Here is a 25078-nt window from a genome sequence, read left to right on the forward strand (position 1 = left end):
ACTCCAGCACATTTTACTTTAAAAAAAATTTAGTACACAGAGTTCAGTACAAAAATTTGAATCACAGCAATAAAGCAGACTAGATGAAAGAGTTTGGGGCGCAGGACTTTGCAGTACACTGCAGACAGATTAAAATGGACATGGGCCTGGTTACAGCCAAGAGACGGTTTAGCAAGTAGCCTACCCACCTTTCAGTCTATTTAGTCATCAAATTTCAGTTCATGTTCAGTGCTCACAAAAGTGAACCAAGTGTAACTATACAGATGAGCTTACTAATGCCAATAAATCAAGTGTGGAGGAAAACTTCATACTTAAAGAAAACATATCATGAACAAGCTCAGGGTTAAGAGCTTCACTGAACATACCTTATTTTGCCTCCCTCCTGCATTCATCAACATAGAAATGTATTATACAGCACGTATCCACAGAAGGAAAAATACATTCCTAATAGCTACATCCCAACTTGAGAGGAGGTTAATAGTGAGATTAATACCTTACAATAATCCCTGGGGAGCAATAAGAGAGGATACATGCCATAGGATAACGATCTTATCAATCAATTCCTTCAGAGTAAAAAGCTTCACATCTATTCAACTTTCATGTCAGGGTTTAAGAAAAAGCAGGTAAGAGGGACAAGTCCTACCTATATTGATCATTTACTTTCTAATAAGGCACATCGGTGTTTTAAATAGAAATCATTTGTGTAATCAAACAGCTTCAGTACCACTAAGTTCTCATATTGAGTACTTGGGGAAAAAAAGGAACAACGCATTGTTGATCTGTACTAGATAATGACAACTCGCTTAAACAGAGAAGATGCATTGAAATATTAGACCTCAGTAGAGCATTTCTTTGTAACTGAAAGCAGAGATAAAGAAACATAATAACTATTTTACTATTGAATTCAACATACATAGTTGTAGCACCAAAGGCAAAAAATGATGATATAGCAGCATAATTAACCAGGTCTTTACTTAAACTATTAAAACAAGTTAGTCTGTACACTTGTAGCATCCTGGAGAGAGACGCACACACATCCCCACACACAAACACACACCCCCCCCCAACCAAGAAAAGGTGAAAGCACACGATGGCATGATATACATCTCTTAATAGCATTCAGTAATGAAAACTACCAGCTAACGAAAACCTTCTCAGCAAAGTAGTGAAATAAGACATGATTAAAATGCAAAAAGATTCATTTTAAATTCCAGTTACTAGGTGTCTGTCAAAATATGTTTCATCTAATTAACTGCACACACCCAAAGCTTGCATCTTTTCATTGTCTGCTGTGGCACTATAATGAATTCTACTACAATGACACCGAATCACTACCCTGCCAAAACAAGTAATGTATTCTATAAAGAAGCAAGGTTTGCAGGGGAGAAATGTTATTTTTGTTAAGTCAACTGCTATCCAGTGAAAACAGAGAGAAGCTTTTGGCACACAAGCCATTCATTGGGTCAGAAAAATAGAGCAAATGTCAGTATCTCAGTGAAAGAAAAGTGTAAATAGTTAATAATTTCCAAACAGCTAAGACTACAGAAAACTAGGAAATCATCATTTTAGTTTCTAAGGCTATAAATCAAACTTAGTAGTTTACACCAGAGTTTCAGTCTATTGCAAAAGGAAATACTCCCATAGCATCGACAGTGAAGACATCTCCTTGTCCAGAAGAGCTGTTCAATGAGTAGCATGACAACCAAAGCTGTACTTCTAGTACATACCTAATCAGTAAATGCATTTCTTCCACTGTGAGCTGAAAAGTTCAAGGACATACAACAGAAAAAGTTCTTCACTTTTATGGTTCAAATACAATCACATATTGGCTACTTAATTGTCCTGTTCTGGAAGATATAGATAGGAGAAAAAGCCACCTTCAGAAATGGGGTCAAGGATGAAATGAGATTGATATGCTGAAATGTTTTATAGATAACAACTTATTTCCTTCAGTTTTCATGGGAAAAACTGTTTCATTCAGTTTTGAAATTAAAGCGTGAGGACAAGATCCTTACCTGTAATCGCAACTACTAAATTGCTGAACAACTGAGAGTTTTAACACTGAGTTGAATAGTACATTAGAATGTAATGCTTATGTAAGGATTGATGACCAAAACTGGAAAAATGTGGCAGACTTTGTTTCTGAAATAATAATTTCAACATAATGATTAATTTTAACTGCGGTCTTTCTCCAAATTTTAGGTGCTTAACTTAGGAGTTCAGTGAGTCGCTTTCTCTACCGTGGAATCCTCTGTTGAATATAGATAACCATTCCATTTTTTAAACTACCATAAGAACAGTGAAGGCAGAAGTCACTACCCTCACTTGATATATCTTGTTAAGACAATTTGTCTAGCTTGCAGGAAAAACAGGTTCAATTCCATCCTAACCTTGAGACTAAGTCCCTGTCATTCCTTGCAGACTGTTTTAGTCACCAGGTTTCTGAAGGTGTGCTGATAAGAATTAAATAGAACAAAACAATCAAAAACCCCACACACAACCACAGAGACAAGACAGCAAGAACAGGGTTAACTAGAATTCTGCAGAGCAGGGATCAGAGTATTTATAAGACCAGGGTCTTTATTCTGTTTCCTGCCATGAACACTACTGTCTAAAGCAGACACTAGCTAATACTTTTTTCAAGTTCAGTAGCTGGAAAAAGCAGCAACTACTTTCTATACATTGAAAAGATCACAATAAGTCACAATTCATGGTCACAATTCACAGTCACAATTCACTTTAAAGATAGCAAAATCATCAGCCTTTCAGTCTTGCTGGTTTCTTCTCTTGTATTTTTCTGATCATAGCATTACACTTTACTGGTCTACCTGGACAAGGGCACAGAGTGCAGCCTCAGCCTGTCTGCAGGCAAAACGAAAATCAGAGAAATGGCCGACACGAAGAATAGCAGAACTTCAATTGAGAGAAACCTGAGTAAACTTGAGGACTGGGCTAACCTCAAAAAGTGCAACATAGAGTACAATGTTTTGTACCTCTAGCACTACATCTGGGAGTTCACTGTTTGAGTAGCAGCCAGTTGCAAGACAAGGAAACTAAACTCCTCCTAGTACTGGCAGATGGCAGAGCAAGGTGAAGCAGCCACAGATTGGCATCCAGGAGCTTCAGGCAGAACAGTGGGGAAAAAGGGTTTTCCCTGGAAGGGTACAGCAGCACTGGAGTGGGTTGTCCAGAGAGGTTATGGGATCTTCACATCCTTGGAGCTCTCCAAAACCAGCTAGCACCACCAGGGACGCGGTCTAGTACTGGCCATTGCCCAGCTCTGACAGGAGTTTGGACTCAATGATCCCAGGGGTTCCTTCCCACGCATTCATGATTCGCTACATGCTCAGCTGGCAACTACTTTGTTGGCCACCTCTCATTCCCAGTCAAGGTTTCTTCCCCCTCGCTACCACTCTGCATGGTCATACTGACCTCTTTTTCTTTAATCCACCTTCTCCCAGCAACAGGTCAAAATGATGAATATGAGTACAGGAGTACATGAAAAATGTAACATTCTAGGTACTTTTACAATGGCATGGTACTGCATTTCAAAAACGGGAGAAAAATTATTGCTAACATGCCTTTAACAAATCAAAACTTAGCAAGACATTTTAAAGTGGTAAAAAAATATAATGAAACTATCCTGCCACCATAAGAAAAATGCAGGTTGGAAACTTGCACAGTGTATAGTGCTATTCTTAAGACGACAACATCTAAGTGGTGTTATTTATGTTTCGTTAAAATAGCTCTGATGACATAGCTAATTTTGAGTATGTTTACAAGGAGTTTTTTTTTTTTTTTTTTAATGAAATGTTCTGTCACAGATAAAATACAGCAGGACAATCCCAAACAAATGGAAGCATTTGCCTGCAGACTTGAGTCAGGACCTCAGCTTTAGAAAGCAGTGGTGCCTAACACATCTGCTTCAGCAGTTTTTTTTTTTTTTTCCCCAGTAGTTAGCTCTAGAGAAATCCCTGCTCAACTCCACAAACACTATAGATTGCCTTTCCAGGGAAGGCAGAACCTGCCTTAGAAAACTACAATCCCCATGCAGTGCTTAAGGAAACGATGACAAATCTCTATGACAGATTTTGTTGATCAAGCTGAGCCCACAGTTGTCCATTTTCACCCTATAAGATGCAGGTTTATTAATAAGTCATGGAAAAGCCTGGAACAATAGGATGCATAAGGTGAGATTTTCAGTAGAGGTAGAAAAAACATGGCATAGGAAATAACTATAGTTCTGATCAGCCATCTTCAGAAAAGAATTCTACTAGAAAGGGAAAGATTATTAGGCTTATTAGAAAAATAGAAAATTAATTCTCTTAAAGGAAAAGCACCGACTGAGGCTAGCCAAACCTAATTTGAGAGCTGGTAGGACTGGAGACAGTTAAACACCATGGAAGAAAGAGAACAAGACAGAGGAGATGCTAGACTAGGTGATGCCAGAACAACAGAGTATGAGGTAAACATGAATAATCTCAGTATGGAAACCAAGGATTTTGAAGCTACAGCCTTTCTTTTGGTTGATATTTTTTCCTCTCGATACTGATTTACTTAATCAGATGCCACATACTTTGAAACTGAGTGCGTGAAATCACACCAAGAAGATAGAAGAGAATGTAAAAGACTGCAGAAGTCGAGCCACTCAGTACTGCCAATTTTTTGAAAATCAATACAGTCATTTTTTCCCTTCTTCTTTATTTGTCTGTATTTATAAATTTCTCTCTCCTTTAGATAGTAAGCTTTCTGGGCTGTTTCTGTTACAGCATTCAGTTCCATAAGGTCTTGGCCCATGACAAAAGCTCAGACTAATGAGATTCAAAGCCCAAAAATCAGAATGGCTGTGACAAAAAGGCACACTTAGGTTAAAAAGGCAGGACATAGACTAAGAAAAATCCTCAATAAATTGGCTCAGCATTTATTCACTCTTTAGCCCTTTCTTGTATCCCAAAAGCTGTTCCCTAATATTGAGACTTTATCAATAAATATACTCAAAGTAGTAAAGCAGTCACACGGTACAGCTGTAAAGACACAAAAGCTTGACTTGTTTCTTGTGCAAAAGGAGCTGTCATTAGATAAGCAAAGAAAAATACCGCAAAGAATTATAACCTTGCTTGTACCAGTTTCCTCAGAATAACTTTTTTTAATCCATTACACTGAAAGACCCTACTAAAGCCCTAGTTACATCTTCTGATTTGGGAAAAATGCCTATAGCAGAAAAAAACTGGCAAAGCAATGGAGGGATAAATAATTTGCCTTATAAAAAGGCAGAGGATCTGAACAAAACAATCTGTATGAATTTAATTAATTGGAAAGCTAAGACAAAAAAGATTGGCAAAGACAATTTTAATTTCCTTTCATTAAAGTAACAGACTCTGGGACTAGGTTAATTACTGACCAGGAAAATTGCTCCAACTTATTACCCAAACGCTTCATTACAGTACAAAAGCATGCAATCCACCACATTATGTGGCTCACCTCTGTTGCTGGAAAATTAATTGTAGCTATCTGATTAAGGATCTTACTCCTAGCATCCATTTGTTTAACAGCCAGGCTGGAATAGCGTTTAGTACATGAACAAAACAGAATGAAGTGTTTTTCAGAGAATAAACATTCTTAAAAGCAGAGAGAGCCTAGTACCGTTAATTGAGAGTAAGCTGAAATACATACAGAGACATTTGTTGATCATAGAAGGGAGGAAAATAACAATATCGAACCGACAACCATTCTCCCTCACTGCTGTTGTCAAACTGCAAATCTCTCAAGTGTCATCTGGTCTCCTGCCTTCACGAGGTAACTGCCAAGCAGGCTTGTCCTCCTGATGAGCACAGCACATCTCTAAGCGCCTTATTTGCACTATTCCTTATGATGAAAATAACTCTTCCATACAAATTAATAGGTCTGTCATCATATTATCATTTTTTCTGTAGGAGTAAAGAACACCACTTTTGATATAATTTATTTGCTCACACACCAACTTTAGGACACTGCAGAACTGCATGAGCATCACCAATAATGTCCAAGAGTGCTCTGAATTCTGCTTTTAGTTACAAATAAAGAAATCTTTTAATTCTTCTACTTGAAGAAAGAATGGAAAATTCTTTTTTGGAACAACAAAAGCTCCAATTTATTTTATCACAGAAAAAAGGCAGTTGGAAGCAGTCATCAAAATAACTAATAATTCCTAGTTTTCTTCATCATTAGATCTTAAAGTGCTTTACATAGGATGCCAACGTCACAACCTTCATTTTAAAAGGTGGAAAAACTGATACACAACTCAATGAAACTAAGCCAACAAATCAAAGGCAAAATGAAAATTAGAGGTAAGGTCTCCCAAATTCCAGCTGTAAGGAAAACACAGCAAAAATACAAAATAAGATATTTTCATTTCTCATAAGCACTCAAGGATGGTTTTGTCATACAAATTTTAATTTTCAAAGAAAAATGAGAACTCCTTATATGTACTTGTACAGTCCTGACTTCCAGCAGGATGGCTGTAATACTATGGATAACAAGAGGGAAGAAGTTGGGAATGAAAAGTATCAAAGATTCCTCTCATGTGACTGTAAACAATACAAATTAGGACTTCCAATGGGTTGTGTGTTTAGGTTTTTTTTTTTGGAGGGTGGGGGAATTGTTCATTTGTTTTACACATTTCCTAGAGTTCAGTGAGCTAGATATTTATTAGATTTCCAGTGTAAAAAAATGACTGAATGAGCTGTCTTATCTCCAGTTTTTCTGATGACAGTTTTTATTGTCATTGGGTCAGGCTGCAGTTCTGAGTTTATGACCACTGCTACTCATATAGCAACATCGATCTTCCTGCTGGAGTGGCTCTAGCTACAAAGTTGGCAGGAACAAGAAAGAACACATTGCTAGAAAGAATTCACACCGAATCAGAATGGACACACTTTTCCATTTCAAGAATCAGATGTGTCTGTGGGCATAAGTTCTCTATCAACAGTAAATTCTACATTAGGGATAATGTCATTTTCTCCAGTTACCTGCTTCATTTCCAAGCTGCTTGGAAGAGGTAGTGACTTTACAAAGACTACATTTTTATTAGCAGTGTTGTATGGTATTAAGGGATAAAAAGAATTGTTTTTCCTGTGTTGAAGCTTTATATTTTTCTCCTTATAAGCCTTTGGGATGATCTGTCAATTTACTTCAAGTTTGACTTAGAATATTATTAGAAACTACATCTGTCTTGTATGACTACACAAAATATTTTTTAATAAACGCATACTACATCCAGTTGGTTAAAAAAAGTTTGTCTTTTAAAAATGCTATTAAAAAAAATCTATTGCATTTCTGTGTCTCCTCTGCTCACCTTCTATCTGCAGCATGCAGTGACTCTTACTTCTTGAACTCAGATTTACAGTTTAACACAAAACTGAAAACAGGAATGTCCTGTTGTCACATCATAAAAACAGCAGATACATAGAAGTATAAAAAGAGAGCTGTACAAAAGACAACCCAAAAATCCAGTACTTAGTTAAATAATGAAGCAGGCATCTAAAATAAAAATTGATGACCACAAACAGCAGAAGTATCTCATAAGATTGCTATCCCTTGGGAACCATGGAATACAGTCCTAGCAGGAAAGCAGCTGTCCATTTTGCAGGTTACTTTTCAGTTAACCAACAGCCCCAGCAGATTCAGACCTTACACTTCCAAAACAAAAAAAAAAGCTTGCTGAACCCTAGCAAGTAGTTAGAAGAAGTAGTAGTGGTGTTTCAAGGGAGAACTACAAATCCAAAATGACAGTGTATTACCTCTCAGGGGTTCCACAAACTTTACTAGTAAGTTCAGTTAAGAGTTTTTTATCAACTTAGTAAATATTGAACTGTAATATGCAATTCTAAAGGCTTATGAAGTTCTGCCTGGGAAAGAGGCAGAATTATTCCCCCCCCCCCCCCCCCAGCCACATCATTTGTGTATTCATAACTACACACTTTATCTGTGCAGACACAGGACACCTTCAAAAAGCATGCTGTAAAGTATCAGGTTATGTTAAATGAAAATAGTTGGAATTCAGTAACATACTTAAAGGATCTTCATTTGATTCCTGTATAAATACTCTCCCTAAAGTTTAGTTTGAATATCATCTCTCTTGTTAACTTGTCTCACAGTAACAAATACATTTTAAAGATTCTTGACAACGCTACTCATGAAAGCCAGGCTACTGTCTCTCTCCTTCAAATTTTGGAGGAAAAAAAAGAAAAAAAACACATAAGAGTAATATTATCATTTTAGCTCTCCAAAGCAGTTTTCAAGAAATAAGTCAAAACATTAGTCTACAATCTGTTGTATAATAATAAGTGATAAATTACATACATTACCATAAGTCCATAATCCTATTGCAACTGTATTTTACAATGGAGTCCAATTTTCTCTAAATTGATAAACCACGCTGACTAAATTGAAGTTGAAATCAGATGACAGATGATTTTTGATATAGACGCACGATAGCAGCAAGTATGCCACCCACAAACAGTTTTCATGTTTGAAACATAACAAACAGCTTGTGAATATGAATCAAGCTACGTTCTCCAAAAAACAAGGAAATGTGATTAGAGATGAGAATGTGCTGGCATCACCAGCCACGGGCTGCCACCTTGTTAAAACTGTAGGCAGGGATAATTACGTGATGCAAAAAGTATTAGAAAGATTAGCAGTAGCAAGACTTCTATGAACTCAAATCGTAGAAACTTAGGTGCAATTTCAACAACCTACTGATCTTTTAGCACTCTTTTTATGGGAAAAGATACTTTTGCTATGTTTCCCCCCCCTTTCCAAAATAGATTACACTATCACAAAGCTCTTCACAAGTCACCAACTGAGCGAGCTTTTAACCATTTGAAAGTGTAACTATCTTAACTAAGGACAACCCACAGGAAGTAATGACTACACGCAGATTTCCTTGTTTTTTAGAATTACCTTTTAAAAATTTTGTACTTTGACTCCTCTGCTTCACTGATTAGAGAAGAAGAGCTCAACTCCCTCCTGGTAATGCCACAGAGGGAGACAATTACTTCATCAGCAACAGCAGCATCTCCCTCCAGTTGTTTCCCTAGAAGGGGACTGCACTGCAGTCAGATCAAAAGGCAAACCTAGCAGCTTTACCCACGTACAGGGAAACATTGCCCCAAATCATCTCTCTTATCCTGTGGAGGACACACTATCTCTCAGATTTTGAAGAATAATCACCTAACGCCCAGTCTTAAAACAAGCTCGGGGGGGATCTTATCCATGTGTATAAATACCTGAATGGGGGGAGGGGGCGGGAGGATGTAAAGACGACGGAGCCAGGCTCCGTGCTGCAGTGCCAGTGAGAGGACAAAGAGGCAACATGCACAAACTGAAGTGAAGAAAAGTTCCATTTAAACAAAGAGAAGGGTGAGGGATTTTTGCTTTGTCTTGTTTTTGTTTTTACTGTGAGGGTGGTCGAACAGTGGAGCAGGTTGCCCAGAGAGTTTACAGAGTCTCCACCCTTAGAGATATTCACAAGCCACCTGGAGAGGGTCCTGGGCAACCTGCTCTAGGTGACCCTGCTTGGGCAGGGTGGATGGACCGATGATCTCCAGAGGTGCCTTCCAACTTCAACCATTCTGTGATTCTGCATGATGAAATTATCACATAGCAGGTTAAAAAACCTAAAAGAATTATTTCATTTCAGAGATCACGTAATTAAATCCCATGTAATTTACTGACATGGGAGAACACCAAGGCCAAATTTTGAAAGAGTTCAAGAACAGTTAATCGAATTCATGAAGGATAAACATTTATTAGGCACACTCATTTGGATACATGCCTCGTGAGCTGTATATCAAGACATTGCTAAAAAAATTACTGAAAAACTATACTAGAGAAGGACCATATTTAACTTGCTACTCCCACTCTCCCCCTAAGCATCCATACTAGTCACTGGTATGAACTGGGTTAGATGGACTGTTTTTCAAAGAGGTGTTCATTAATCAAAATGTATTACAAAATATTCTGTATTAGAAAACACCAATTCACTCAAATCAAAACATTCTACAAGATCATAATTTGACATTCTCTTTTAAAAAATGAAACAAAACATCATTAAAAAATGAAACAAAATATTTCTAATGTGTGGGAACCAGGCAGATTTTTGTTTTAAAACTCACTTCTATGGTTTATATCTGTGTGTACTTTATATTGAGTCTAATTAATCACCTTAATTACACTTTCAATTGACAGACTGTTAAATGAGAATTCTTCCAAAAGTTATATTTTGTTGGAAAATATCAGTTACTATAAGCCAATATGCCAATTCTGAAAAGGCGTTAAGCAGGGAAATTTTCATACCCAAAACAGAATTTCTGGTCAAAACCAGTCTGATACACTAGACAAAATTTCACAGACAAGGCATGCAGCTCAGCCACACGAGACTCAAAAAAGTTCCCGTTACAGTTCCCAAATGAAACTGAAAAAACTTTTGACATTCCAAGTGAATGCTCTTGCTTATCTAAATACTACCGATCATGAAGCAGCTCTAGCTTCACACACATGTGCACACACATATGTTTTCAAAGGCAGGTTTATCTAGTTTATGGTAAAGCAGAATTAGTAAATTTATAAACTATTGAAGATGCTCACAAGGACAGGAATACTGATCCCTACAATCTAAGCAGAGAATATCAACAAATACATACTACAATGTAAAAATCATTACATGTAATCTTAAAATACACTACATTTAACAGAAAATACTGGTTAATAGATTAATTATCACAGAATGTGGCCTTTCATCTCCACTATTTTAAAATGTATTTCTTGTTGGATATCTACTGTGCTACGAGGGTCTTCAGAAAAGTCCCCTTTTACATTAAGGCTCAAGAGCGCAAAGGGTTATTCTTGTCCTTTGCTGGAGTCCCATTTCATTCAGCACATAGTCTGGGAACCATATAGAGGCAAAAACTATGGAGAGTGAGTGGTCAGAAACTCTCATTTACAGTCCCACTGTGAAGCTATATATGTCAATTCTCCTGGAACTTAATGATAAATATATATTCCATGATTACTTTCAGTTAGTCACCTCAGAGGTGTCCTTGGTGTAATAAATAATAATTGTAATAATAATGTGTAATAAATATAAACAAAATAACGAAGCCAACATCATCAACGTATACTCTCTGGCAACAGAAACGCAGTGCCATTTTCTCTGTTTTGGTGTTCTTTGGAGATATCTGCTTTAAACCTACGTGCTAGAAAATCAGAAATTCCTGTTTCATGCCTTGGAATATTAAGAGTGAAAAATTCTAACACTCATTACTTAGTTGTACTTAACACTTCCACCTCCAGGCATCTTAAATAAAAATAGCTCACTAATTCTTACAGCACCTCTACAGAATTTCTAATCATTGCTACTACACAAGGCTAAACCACTACCACTCATTTCTATTAAGTCATATGAATTGAATCAATGTAAATCAACTCTGGATCCGGCAATTAACCTAGCTTCTAATCTTTTGGGAACAGATATTTCACAGGTTGGAAGGTGTTTCTATAATCAAGAATTCTTATGACATTCTACAAATCATGCCAACATAGAGATTCCATAAACAATGTATTTCAAACTGAAATTCAGAACTGCTGTAAAGGATCAGGGAAAAAAAATGTTGACAAAGTAGTAAAAACAAGACAATTATCAGTAATATATGAGCGTTCATGATGTCTTCTTCTTTCTTCTTGGTAAGAATTTAAAATCCATTCACACTCCTTGGTTGGGCACTTTTGAGAACATGCCACAATTATACCATGAAAAACAGCTGTTCTGACAAATTTTCAAGTTTTTATATGAACCGTTAATGTAGGCTTACCTACTTCATAGGCCTAATCAGATCTGGGGAAAATGAAGTCAAGCAACACCTGAAGAAGACTACTGCAGATGCTAAAACAGATAGTCTCTTGAACACAGTTTTTGATTCATCTTTTTTGTCTTCCCAGTCTCCAAACTAACAACTTGTCAAAACTTTATATTGATTCTACACTCATGAAAAACTTCCTTCCTGACAACTAGATAAAATACTTGACATTTAAAGCTACACTGCAAAAAATTAACCTTTTGCTACCTACCTTCTCCCCTATGTTCCTCCTCCAATTCATCCCTTTTCTCAAATATCAAGTTGTGTTCTTACACATCATAACTGCACTTAATGCAATTAATCAGCTATGTGATACATCAATGCCTCAAAACAGAATCTGTGTCATACCATTACGCATATCTAGAAATCAAAGTACACACACACACACTTGAAAAGAGTCACCATACCCCAGTTTGCCATAATAGTATTTCAAAGACACCGGATTTTTTTTTTTTTCTGTTGGTATTCCAGAAAGATAAGCTACATACCTGGCAGTAACCTATACAGGTACTACCTAAAATACCCTAATGTGCAGTCATCCTACATTAAAGGTATCTTCATCATTAATTCCCCAGAAGAAACAAATCAGAAGAACAGAGGGAGTCAAACATTTTGAAGCCATTCAACAATTCATTCACAACATCACAGCTACACTGCAACCACACAACAAGTCTTCCATGTTCTGATTTTTAACGAATTTTTCTCTTAAACCCTTTGTCACAACAACACAAATCTTAAGGCAGTAATCATGACTACCCTGGGGCCTAATCAGAAGGTCACTAAATCAATAACATTCTCTTGCTTTACTGAGATTTGAACTGGGTCAGCACTGTTGCTAGCACAGTACCACCACTGGCATTTTCCCTTGTTTCTGAATACTGAAGATTTTTACGGTGCACTTTGACCTTCAAAAAATAAAAATATATATATTGCATTTCTCTATTTTTTATATATATATATATATATAAATAAAAAATACACATAATGTGTAAGAGTTACTGTATTTAGAGGCATGACAGCAACAGAAAACACTAAGATCACAGCACACATTCTAGGAAAAAAAAATTTGTCCTGCTAAGTTTTCAAAGTATTGACCAAGATGTCTTAAATTACTACAGAAATGAGGAACATTTTTCAGACAAGTTTTGTATAAGTGTAAAGGAGTTCATTATTTCCAGTGGCTGATATTCATCCCTTGAAGACAACCACCAAATAGCCCTTTTTGAAGATGTCAGTGAAATTCTGTGATAAACACACATGCAGGTTTTAAGCTACTCTAACAAGCATGACTGTAAAAAATAAAAACTCTCTATCCTTCATGCTTATGGCAGTTAGTGAAATCAAAATGTAGTCCTATATGGCAAGAAAAGTTCTTGTATCTTTTCAATGTATTGCCTATAAATGAAATAGGAAAGTTACAGATCACAACCTGAGCATAATTTCTTTCAGGGGAAAAAATGAAAATTTTAAATGCAGGACAAAAATAGAATGTACTACTGTGCCCGTACACATTTAATACTAACTCTGCATTTCTTCTGTGAGTATATGTAGCTTCTCATAACCACCTCTGGTCTCAATCATATTACAACTTCATTATCTTCAAAACACCTGAATAATCTAGCTCTAGTTTTCATCATACATTTAGAGGCTTAATTCAACTACATGTATCAAGGCATACCGTAGCTTGTCTGCATTAGTGGATTCTTAAATGAGTTGAATGGTCAAGCAAATAATTTTAAAAAAAAATTGAAAAAGCAGCCAGGCATACATTTTGATTAACCTGCAAGGATGCTAGCATCAAGACCTAAGTCGATTTCAGGAAAACTACAGTTTATCCCTGGAGAAGCCATACATAGCACCTTTATCACACACACGATTTACATTACTAAGAAAACTTTAAGAGTTCTGTACGCACGCGCGCACACACACACACAGAGAAGGGGTACGTAGGAATTCATTGCTAACTATATTAATTCCAAGTGCTCCTAGGACGCCAGACCACTAGCAGACTATCTGGTTTTGAATGCTTTAGAACCTACGAACTATAGCATGGAACTGTACTCAAAGTTGAACAGTTTTGCATGTAATTCTCCAAATACACTTACAGAATGTGGCTTAGAGTAATCAATACTCAACTTACATTTTAAAGACATTTGTCTTTAAAACACAGGCCACTTGCTTTTTGGAATAACCATCTATGCTAAAATTTATTGTACCAACTCATGCACTTAACTAATGTCATGATATACAGATTAAAACAAAGAACCAAAAACATTTTGCTTTTGTCTGTTGGAAAGATCACCCGTTTGGCTTACCCCAAAGGCTGACTGGATTTATATAAGTGATTATCATTATTTTAGAATGGCAACTCCAGAAATTAAGTATTATACAAGAATATTGTTACGTAGAAGAATTCATAAATTAGGTATTTAGCATCCTAAGGGAAGAAACCCATTTCTTGTGCATCATCTTTGTTCACCCTTCTTTCTTCCTCTGCGCACTCTTCCAGTCAATCCTACCAATTCTTTCTTTGAAGTCCTCCTTTGCCATTCTTGGTGCTAAAATACTGATCCTTCTGTCAGCTTCTGTCCCAAAAGCATTTTCCTCCCACTTTGCTCTGTCCAATTCCTCCAAAACTGCGAAGAGTCTCCTCCCTTCAACTACAACTTCTCCAACTATAATTCAGAACTTTTTCATTTATTTTTCTTGGCTTTCACTCACTTTCCATACCCAGTCCAAAAAGTTAACATGTATGTTTCTGTAGTTTAATCCTAAGACATTTTCTCTCTCTCCATATCATCTCTCACCAAGCAATTTGTTTCTTTTACTTTGTGAAATTCTTCTCAATTCCTTTTTCATCTCTTCTACCTAGATAGGTCATTTTCTGAGAAAGTGATATTTCACTGGAAAATGCCTGGGTTTCATCAAATTTATTCTTTTGCAGAAATGTCAGTTTTGTTGAACCTCCACAGAAAACACAGCGAACTTTCATTTACTACCTTGCCTGTTTCTAGACAGTTCACCAGGAAGATTTTTTCTGGTCTGAAGCACTGAGACATCCATACTGTGCTGACTATCATAAGGAACCATGTGGATCAAGGATCCTACAATCCCCAATTTAAACCTGTCTCTACAGACGAGGCCCTCAGAGTTTCCAAGCTCCCCCATTCACAACAGGGAATCTAGAAAGGTGTAGTTTAAACTGAGGCTCACAATAGCCTCCTTGTTCCCTGGTGAAAGACCCAGGAGTCAGACAAGAAGACAACATGTTCATTTACACATATCAAAATTAATGTCTCCAGAAACAATACTCTTCATAATCTCCTTCTCATGTGATTACAAAGCATCATTTATTTTAACTTGGAATAAAACAGGATAAAATTATCAAAATGTTTTCAATAGAGTCATTCCAATTTTCAATTCATTTTAGATCATCTCATTTTTTGCATTCTTAACTCTCACTTTAATGGTAAACTGGATTATCATGATGGAATTTACAAATGACAATACATTAATATTAGTTTAGGCTGTTTCATTTGGTGATTATTCCAAAAAACAAAATAATTCAAGACAAATTTCCACAATACTAAAGAATTTGTGCCTTATGAATGTCAGAGTCTCCTTAATGAGTCAATGCACATCCCATCACCTATCTGTGGTAACCATAAATTGCAGTGCATCTAAAAAACAATTTTAATATTTGAGTTACTTCCAAAAATGAGCATTTACAGTTCCTAGCAATACTGTCTACACCGATTACATGAACACAAAGAAATGCGAAGCTTCCGAAAAGCCACTGGAATTTTTCATAAGAATGTTATTCTCCCTATTGACTACTATAGGGGATAGTGATATTTTGCAACAGTAACAATGCCTGTGAAAAACGAAGTGGGAGACAGTGGAGGAAAGAATTTTGGCATCTGAACATGGTGCTAGCTACAGAATCCAGCTCACCTCAGGTATGTTTTCAAAGATGAATAATAGGGATGATAGAGCAATTAGACTACAAGCACCTATTTGACAGAACCTTTGTTGGCCAAGAAAGAACAAATCCTTTGAAGAAACTTTATCAACGTAGAAAAAAGGAAATTGAAACCTAGGGCATATTAGATGCTACTGAAGTGACAGACATCTAAGTATTTACTTGTCACTCTGTGAGAACAAAAACAATTCTTTCCATTGTTAAAAAAAAAAAAGATTAAAAAGGGGTTTTTTTAGTAGTATTTTACATAAAGCCATCCAGAAAGTGAAACTGGAACATCTCTCAATCCCTCTCTGTTGTATTTTTAAGTAAGATGACACTTAAGTACTTATAAAGGTATAGCTAATGGATATCAGAGTGGTAAATTTTAATATGATCACCTCCTAAGTATTGCAAATTTTTGTTTGATAGGAAAGCCAAACAGGGCTTTATCAGTAAGCAAATTAAAACAAGTCAACCAATTCCTGTGAACACTTTGGCTAGTTGGTCTAACACATACCAGCTGGCTACAGAACTCTAATAAACCAGTTTATAAACACAAAACATTCCACAATTAGACTGTGAGAATCCTATCAAGAGCTGATTAACTCTCACACATATGAAACTATGTATGACAGCTTCCAGGAAACCAGAAAAAAAAGCCCTAATAAAAAGAGATGCAGATCAACAATTCTAACAGTTCTTCATGCACTATAAGAACAAAAAAACATTTTGCCTCAGTTTCTATTACATGGTAGCTTGAAACACTTGGAATTTACCATCCTAGAAGAATTACTACCGTCTGAGCAGAACTTCAAATGGAGAAAGACAATAATGTCTCTCAAACAGAATAAAAATGCTAGTTAAACAAGTCATCTTAGATCTGAACTGAAATAAGCATCATCCTAGTTTATTGGCGTTTCTAACCAATTTAGAGCTGCCAAGCCTTTGGAGGGACCCATTTCTAGTTGACAGGTTGCTATATGAAGTTTTATTTCTGTATACCGCTGTGCTTTAATTCTTCCCTACAAACACACACAGATGACTTTTGCTGCTTTATTGTCGAGCACAGCAAGAACACTCGCTTACCAGTGCATGTAACAGCTGTTAAGTGTTCAATAACTTTATTTACACAAACATTTAATACTAGTCACATAACAGAGGCTTCCTACCAAGAAGTTTTACCCAATTTTATTATCATCCCAAGAAATCCGGAATAATCAACCCACTAGCCAAGACTGAACCTAACACCTGAATGTACGTGATGCGATAAAGGCAATATAAGGCAACTGTATGGAGACTGGAATCTCTCCAGTCAGTAGTTTAACAACACAAAATAATTTAGAATAGGACAAGCAAGCATCAGTCCAGGCTAAGATGCTGACAAGAAAGCACACAGGAACGCAAACTGGCAGGGGGGAAATAGCAAAGAGCAGAACAACTAGTTTATTTCATCCAGGGAAACCCCTATAATAATGTTACTCCTCCACGTAATTGCAAAGTGTTGCTCTAGGAAACTTACACTATAGTTACTGGAACGAAAGTGTAAGAACTTTTCCTTTTGAGCAGCCTTCCAAGGCTGAAAATAATGAAGCAAACCACAGTACTCTTTTGTTGCAAATCTGACCATTCTTAGCAGTTAGCCTCCTTTTCGCCAGTTGACAGTTCATGTAATGAGTTGGCCAGGGAGGTTGTGGAGTTTCTGCTCATGAACGCACTCAAAACTCACCTAGATGAGGCCCAGAGCACCTGCTCTGGCTGACCGCGCACAGAGCTGGAGGCCGGACATGCGGACCCACCCTCCAGAGGTCCCTTTCAACCTGCGTTATGCTATGGTTCAACTATGATGATCGCCCTGTTGAGTATGCTACCTGTCTCACTACCAAGATCCGAGGTGTTTGTAGTGCTTCTGCATCTCTCTCACTTCCTCTAAGGGGAATCAGATAACGGATTTTCCTCCCACTGATGCAGAAACAAGTCAGAAAAAAAATCATCTCTATGTAAACAGGTGAAGGACACTTTTCATAGAATGATTTAGACCTAAGCTCCTGTTCCAAATTAATCTTTGAATGAGACTTTCCAGTTAAGCAAAAAGCCTGCAGAAAGAATCACAGAATCACAGGATGGTTGAGGTTGGATGGGACCTCTGGAGATCATCTAGTTCAACCCCCCTCCTCAAGCAGGGTCACCTAGAGCACGTTGCACAGGATCACATCCAGGTGGGTTTTGAGTATCTCCAGAGAAGGAGACTCCACAACCTCTATGGGCAACCTGCTCCAGTGCTCTGTCACCCTCACAGTAAAGAAGTTTTTCCTCACATTCAGATGGAGCTGCCTGTGTTTCAGTTTGTGCCGGTTGCCTCTTCTCCTGTCACTGGGCACCACTGAAAATAGTCTGGCCCCATCCTCTTGACACCCTCCCTTCAGATATTTGTATACATTGATAAGATCCTCTCTCAGTCGTCTTTTCTCCAGGCTAAAAAGGCCCAGCGCTCTCTGCCTTTCCTCATAGGAGAGATGCTTCAGTCCCCTAATCATCCTTGTAGCCCTCCGTGGGACTCTCTCCAGTAGTTCCATGCCTCTTGTACCAGGGAGCCCAAAACCTCATAAATTAGATACCTAAATTAGATGGTCTGAGTATTCTCCTAAACCACTAATATTTAGAAAGTTTCAAAAACAAGTATTGATCTACCCATTGTCTGGCAAGCTATTCACCAAATTGAAAGCTAATTTAAAGAGTCCTGAAGGCCCCTAATCTTAAATTTTTCAATAAACTTTTAGAAATCCATTGCAAAGACCCTTTCATCTACAATAGCATTTCAGAGATATCAAGACATAGACACAAATGCAAAAAGTAATCATAAAAGTCCTACCAATCATTCCCGCACCAGAAAAGCTCCTGGCCTACACAGAAGCTGCTGAAGAGATCCACAGAGCTGAAGTCAAAAGTATAACTTCAGTTGCTTTCTATAAATTACACTGTCATTCAACAGGGAAATTAACAGACTTTAATGGAAACTGGTATTGCCAAACTAATGAAATAAGTTAGAAGAATATAAATAAAATTAAAAATGTGGAATATTAGATTTAGTGACAAATTAGTCAACACAATGAAATCCTTAAAAACAATGTTGGCCCAGGCCTAACACTTAACCTCCGAAAGACTAACAACTTGAATTAACAATTCAGTGGTAACCAACAAGTCATACTGTGAGAATTTTCTTCTGTTCTAAACTTATCAGATATTGATAATAAGTACTGTGGCTTTCTAGTACTAAAGCACAATGTGAATTAAAAGAATAAGCTCTTTCTGTTCTCCCTCTTTTTGTTCTCTTTCTGTAGCATTAGGTAATCAGACATCAATTTATAGGCTTAAGTTCTCCCACAACTCTCTGAATACATTTTTATATTAAACATATTGCCAGTACAGGCTTCCTTTTTAAATTATATCAAAGAGCAAGAATGCTTTATTTCATCTCCCCAGTTTGCTCTACCCATAGAACAGTTAACGACTCTGTCTAAACTCTAGGGGAATCACTGTCTATAATAGAGAACATAAAATCACCCTTTGGCAGAAAGCACTGCCTACTTCATCTTCCTCAAGTATAAGCTCCTTTCAATAACAAAGAAATCGAAGAGATTAGTGAGGGTTTTTTGATTAAATATGACCAAGATTCAGGCAACATGTCTCTAAGTGCATATCCTGCAGGACTCTCCATATAAATTAGAGACTTGAGGATTCTGAAGCATGATTGTCAAGCCAGCTGAAACAAACACACTTTACATCAAATATTTAGCAAACATTATTATGTATAATTTGCTATTACTGATGTATCCTTGTACTGATCCTACAATTCTCCACCACTTCCACTCCCCTCCAATGTATTAAGGTGTCTGTCTTTGCAGATGCAAACACAGATAGCAAAGCTGGGAGGGGGAGAGGAAGGAGGAGGAAGAAACAAACAAGGTAGAAAATACTTGAAATTGTTATGAAATTAATAAATCAATTTGTTGCATCTTCAAAAAAAAGACAGAATAACAAAAGAGGTTTTGACCTCTTCTTTGGATGATATATAAAAGATCAACTGTAACTGAAATATTTTAGATAGTTACATTTTACAGAAGCTCCGAAACAGATGAACACGTGGTATAGAATTGAAGCACTGTACTGCTGATCAGGTTGCTTCTAAGCAGACTTATAGCAAAGGCATTTTGTTTCCATAAAGTAAAAAACAATATTCTATTTTCTGGAAAGCTTTACAGAAACAGGTGTGAAAGAGCAACAACCATACAGCATGGTATAATGGCTGTATTTAACATTTTGTCAGCTTAAGGAGACAGCAGTATTAAGAGAAGGCAGGCTGCAGACTCAGTTGACTCTTACCATATCACCACTGTCAAATTTTTAACACCTTAGAGTAACATTAAAGATCACCTTCCAATATTTTTTGAAATCAAATGAGCAAATTAAACTTAATGAGCACTGTGACTTAAAAAAAGAACCTTTATGGCAAGGGAAGAACTCATTACTTAAAAACATGGAAAGACTTAAGCTAAATTATTTATCTGTTGTACACTTTACAAATACATATCCCAGACTGGCATTTTAAATGTCTTTTAACCAAAAATGATGCCAAAAAGCAATTGATTATCTAACCAATATCTATATTGCAATATTGAAAAATACAATTCAGAGACAAATAAAATCTAAAAACAGTGGAAAAATAAAATGCATGGATCAATTTTTATTCTTCACACACCTTCAACTGTAAATTAACAAAATGCATAATCCTTTGGTTCAATTTCAAGTGCACATACTGAAGATCTCAAGTATGTATTAAATCTACCTGTATAAAGCTCAATGCATACAGTAACAAAGCACCTCTTCCCAAACCCTACCTGTGTTTGAAAGCTAAGCCTTCACATCCTCCATTCATCCAAATTAAATGGCATCCCTATTCCCACGTAACTCCATAAGTAGCTACTCTTATTAAGATCATCTTAAGACCCACCATGATTGATTTAAAGCATAAGCATTTGAGGAGAAGCTGAGAGAGCTGGGATTGTTTAGCCTGGAGAAGGGAAGATTCAGGGGGGATCTTATCACTACGTAAAAATACCCAAAGGGGGAGGAGTAAAGACGACTGACTCTTCTCTGTGGTGCCCAGTGACAGGGCAAAAGGCAACGGGCACAAACTGAAGTACAGGAAATTCTGTTTAAACATCAGGAAAAAAAAAAAAACTTGGTGGTTAAACACTGGAACAGATTGCCTGGAGAGGCTGCAAAGTCTCCACCCTTGAAGATGTTGAAAACCCAACTGGACACAGTCCTGAGCAACCTGCTCCAGCTGACCCTGTTGGGCAGAGGGGAGGGAGTGGAACTAGATGATATCTCCAGGTCCCTTCCAACCTGAACTATTCCTGTGATTAAAAGCAAATTTTAAATCACTCCAAGCATCAGACTTATTTGGAGAATAAGAGTACCCTTATTTCATTTTACTAGGAGGTATTTCAGAATTCATATACAGATAAAACATTTTTTTTATATTTTCATAAAGCATTTCAAAATGAGAAGCAGATAATTTTGTCACAGACAAATCTTACAACCTTCAAGATTTAGACAAGAAATGACAGTGACACAGGAACTGCACTCCTTCCTGGTTCCTTGTATCAGACAGATATCAACTAGCATAGACCTCCTGCCAAGAATATAGTTAGCAGGCCAGAAAAATGAATTTTATTTTAACGGAAAATATATGAGGGCATAGGAAACCCATATCTATTAGCATTCCTGTCTCATAGATAATCCAAGTAAGAACATGCCTTCTAGCCCCTAAACTAGTAGTGAACCATGGCTTTCTGAGGGGTAGATGAGCTGCTACATATCCACAGAAATGAATGATGAAGGATTTTAGGTAAGGGAAAGGACTAGGACTTGACAATTGGCCAAAAAGAAATATTTACAGTGTGCCATTAAGCAAATGGCCTGCAAAACACTCAATCTCTTCAGGCATTATATTAGTATCCATTTTCTGTCATATATGAATAAGTTAAAGAGCATTATACTTTGCAGTTGGCTAGGTTAATATGTACCTTCCATTTACATGAACATCAGCCTTGAATGTCTTCCTTCTTTTGCCATTTCAAAGACAAAGAGCTTCCTTCAAAAACCCCTTTCTCCCCTCTGGCAGAGTTGTTATGGTAAACATGGTAGAAAATTTTATTCCATTCTGTTTTGAATTAGTTTTTACTTCATGTTTTCATATGTTCTTCAGAATACATACAGAACATGTCCAGATATTCTCAGACAGATCTCAAGATTCTGGGAAACTCCACCTTGATAAAGTTTTCTGGTTCTCCCATAAAACTTCTGATAAACAAGTAGACAATCTGAGAACTGTGATGAGTTATAAAATCAGAAAATCCAAACTATTCCAAAAACGAAGTTGCTGTAAATTAACCATACTGTGGACTTAAGTATATGACATTACATACGTGCACAGATAGAAAGATATTAAAAAGAAGCGTCTCTGAATGCCAGAATACAAATGTTGCAGAAAAAGATTAGCCATATGTTTGACAGCTCTGTGTATTGAAATTCAGCAAATTACAGTAGGCATCGGCACAAGTGTTCAGAAAGCTAGAAAGTGCAGAGGGAGTCATTACAATGTTTCTCAACAGACAAAGAGCAAACAAGAAGAGTTTTCTTTGCAGAAAATCCCTCCAACGTATTAACAAAAAATGAATCTCCACACAGGAGGAACATTTTGGTAGATTTACAGAGCAAAAGGCTTGCGATTCAAAATTAAATAATCCAACTAACATAAAAAAAAGTCACACACAGAATTAATTCTGAGGGGCAAAAGTAGAAGAAAATGAAAATGTGTCTAGTATTATTAGTGGAAAGTTGATAAGTTGTCAGAGAAAGGAGTTAGTGTAGAGAAGCAAGCTTGGACTGTGTCACTTTACCAACTGCAGAGTAAAGACAGTGAAGACAGAAAGGAAAGAAAAAATAAAGTGCAATAGCTTTCACTGTTGAAAACCTAGAATGAAAAAAAAGGCACGGCAGAATAGGCCAGAGTGAACACAAACTAGACCTGACAGGCTTGGACAGGGGAAAGAGGAGAGGGAATGTTCAGATTTTGGTATATATAGGAAGGTCAATGGTGATACAGGAAAACAACTTAAGATATATGTGACAGGCTGCTAGAAATCAGTTTAGGTCACTCTACAAGATTTTGTAAAAGTGGCTAGTATTTTGAGTCCAAGTCAAGTAGAACTCTTATGTACACACACAAAAAGACATTATTCTTATTTGCTAACTGAGTTTCTCCTAAATGGATTTACCAGCCTAGATTCACGGACTCAGCAGTCTCTCGGCAAAGAGATGGACCAATAAGATACTTCTTCTATAATTTCAGAAGCATCTGCAAAACAAACGAACAAACAAACAAACAAACTAGTGTTTGAAAGTGCACAATCAAAGCTTAGCTGATTTTGCCAGTGATCAAATCAGATTTGATGCAATATTTCATGAATTACTTCTTGCTAAATGTTTTACTGTAACTGTTTTACTCTATTCTGCTGTCTATTCTATCTGGAATTAGCAAAACTCCTCTACCTTCAATACACAGAACTCTTGTTTTAATAAAGGCCTATGAAAACATACCAAAGGCCTTAAGAACTTAGAAGTTATTGTAGGGCATCAACATACAATTGGGCAAGGAAAATAAATAACTATTTATAGTTCCTTTCAAAGCAGTAAGCACAGATTAATTATTTCAGTGAAGGACTATTTGTCCAAACCTTCCTTATTCTGCAGATGAAATCCACGTTCTTGTATTTTAGATACAAGACTGCATATGAAAACACACCAAAGCAAACATAGCCAGCTAAACTGTAGGGTATGACTGGGCTAACTCATTCTTATCAAACTTTCTAGCACAACCCTAGAGCAACTCCACAGTCACTTCATTAGGAGAAGAGCATACCCATAAAAGGCTGTGGAGGTCTCTAGAGACAAAGAATTTTAATGTTGGTCTGTAAGAATATCCACTGCTGAAATAAATGTAAGCTATACAATATGATCTCTTTAAAAAGATCATGTCTTATTCACTGTGTGCACTGCAGTAACTTTTGCAATTTTAAGAGTTAAAATTGTGTTTTTCTTGTATTTACACAGTAATTTTGTTACAGTAATTTCATCCTGACCCTTTATTCATCCTGACTTTAATAAATTCATGATCTCATTCCCAGTATTCTTCTCTAAATTAAAAGGCAACAGTAATCACAGTTATCATTCTACACCTGCAGTTTTGTCTCTAACAATAGTTTGGAGCCCAAAACAAACCATTTTAGGGCCAGAAGCTAAATCGCACCAAGTACAGGTGAAAGAGTGTCTAAATTTATGTAAAAATTGAGTCTATGTCATCAATATGTTCATATTTAAAAGGTGGTCTAAACTGTATCTTTGAGTTGGCTGGTGATTTTGAGTGCCCCAGGGTGAAATCCTTTAAAAGTTATCTGCAGAAATACAGTTCTGGGCACAGCCTGCACATTCCTTTTAAAATACTAAGCCTTACAACACATGTGTCCTCCTTTAGGTTATCCAGGCCTTTCTAAAGTGAGCAAATGACTATATCAGCATATTAGAAAGTATGTGCAGGAAAAAAATACGATATAGAAGATATAAATGTAAGAACCTAAGATCGAAAATTCCAACCATCATATTCATTCTGCCTTCAGGAAATTCTCCTACATTTGGCCACATTATCCAGGTATAGGCTCAACTTGAACAGGTTCAGCTTAAGTATTTTACAGAAATGCTACCACCTGTTCTGAAGTTGGGCAAAATGAATAAAATAAGTTCAACGATAAGTACAGAGTTGCTCAAGATCTAGTTCTGACTAAGAACATAACTTGTTATCTATACACCCATTTTTCCCAGTATAATATTCTAGTGTTGTCAGGTTTTCCACATCCCTTTCTTTTCCCCTACTCGTATCGAATTACTATTATTCGGTCCTTTCCCCATGCACAAAACATCTCCCTAAAGACCGAGTACCACAGATTTATTTTAACCATTTGATTACAAATGAAACCCAAATGACATCTAAACCTTTAAGCTGCCATTTAGTTTGCCTCTAAGCAGCAATACTAATTTATAACCTGTAAACCTCAATAGTCATTTTCCCCCATGGGTCCCTTTAACTTGTTGACTG

General features: G+C 36.8%; 1 protein-coding gene across 8 annotated transcripts in view; it reads right to left on the reverse strand.

The window, feature by feature from the left end:
• MARCHF1 (membrane associated ring-CH-type finger 1) overlaps positions 1 to 25078 on the reverse strand; it is a 247853-nt gene that overhangs the window by 198508 nt on the left and 24267 nt on the right. For 3 of the 8 annotated variants that reach the window (XM_064510926.1, XM_064510920.1, XM_064510921.1), the window contains one exon: positions 23205 to 23284. The exons of the other annotated variants lie outside the window; for them this stretch is intronic. The gene's annotated coding sequence lies outside the window, so the exon portion shown is untranslated. The remainder of the gene's footprint in view (positions 1 to 23204; positions 23285 to 25078) is intronic. 8 annotated transcript variants of the gene reach the window in all.

The sequence above is a fragment of the Dromaius novaehollandiae genome, chromosome 4, assembly GCF_036370855.1.
Source record: "Dromaius novaehollandiae isolate bDroNov1 chromosome 4, bDroNov1.hap1, whole genome shotgun sequence".
NCBI lineage: Eukaryota > Metazoa > Chordata > Aves > Casuariiformes > Dromaiidae > Dromaius > Dromaius novaehollandiae.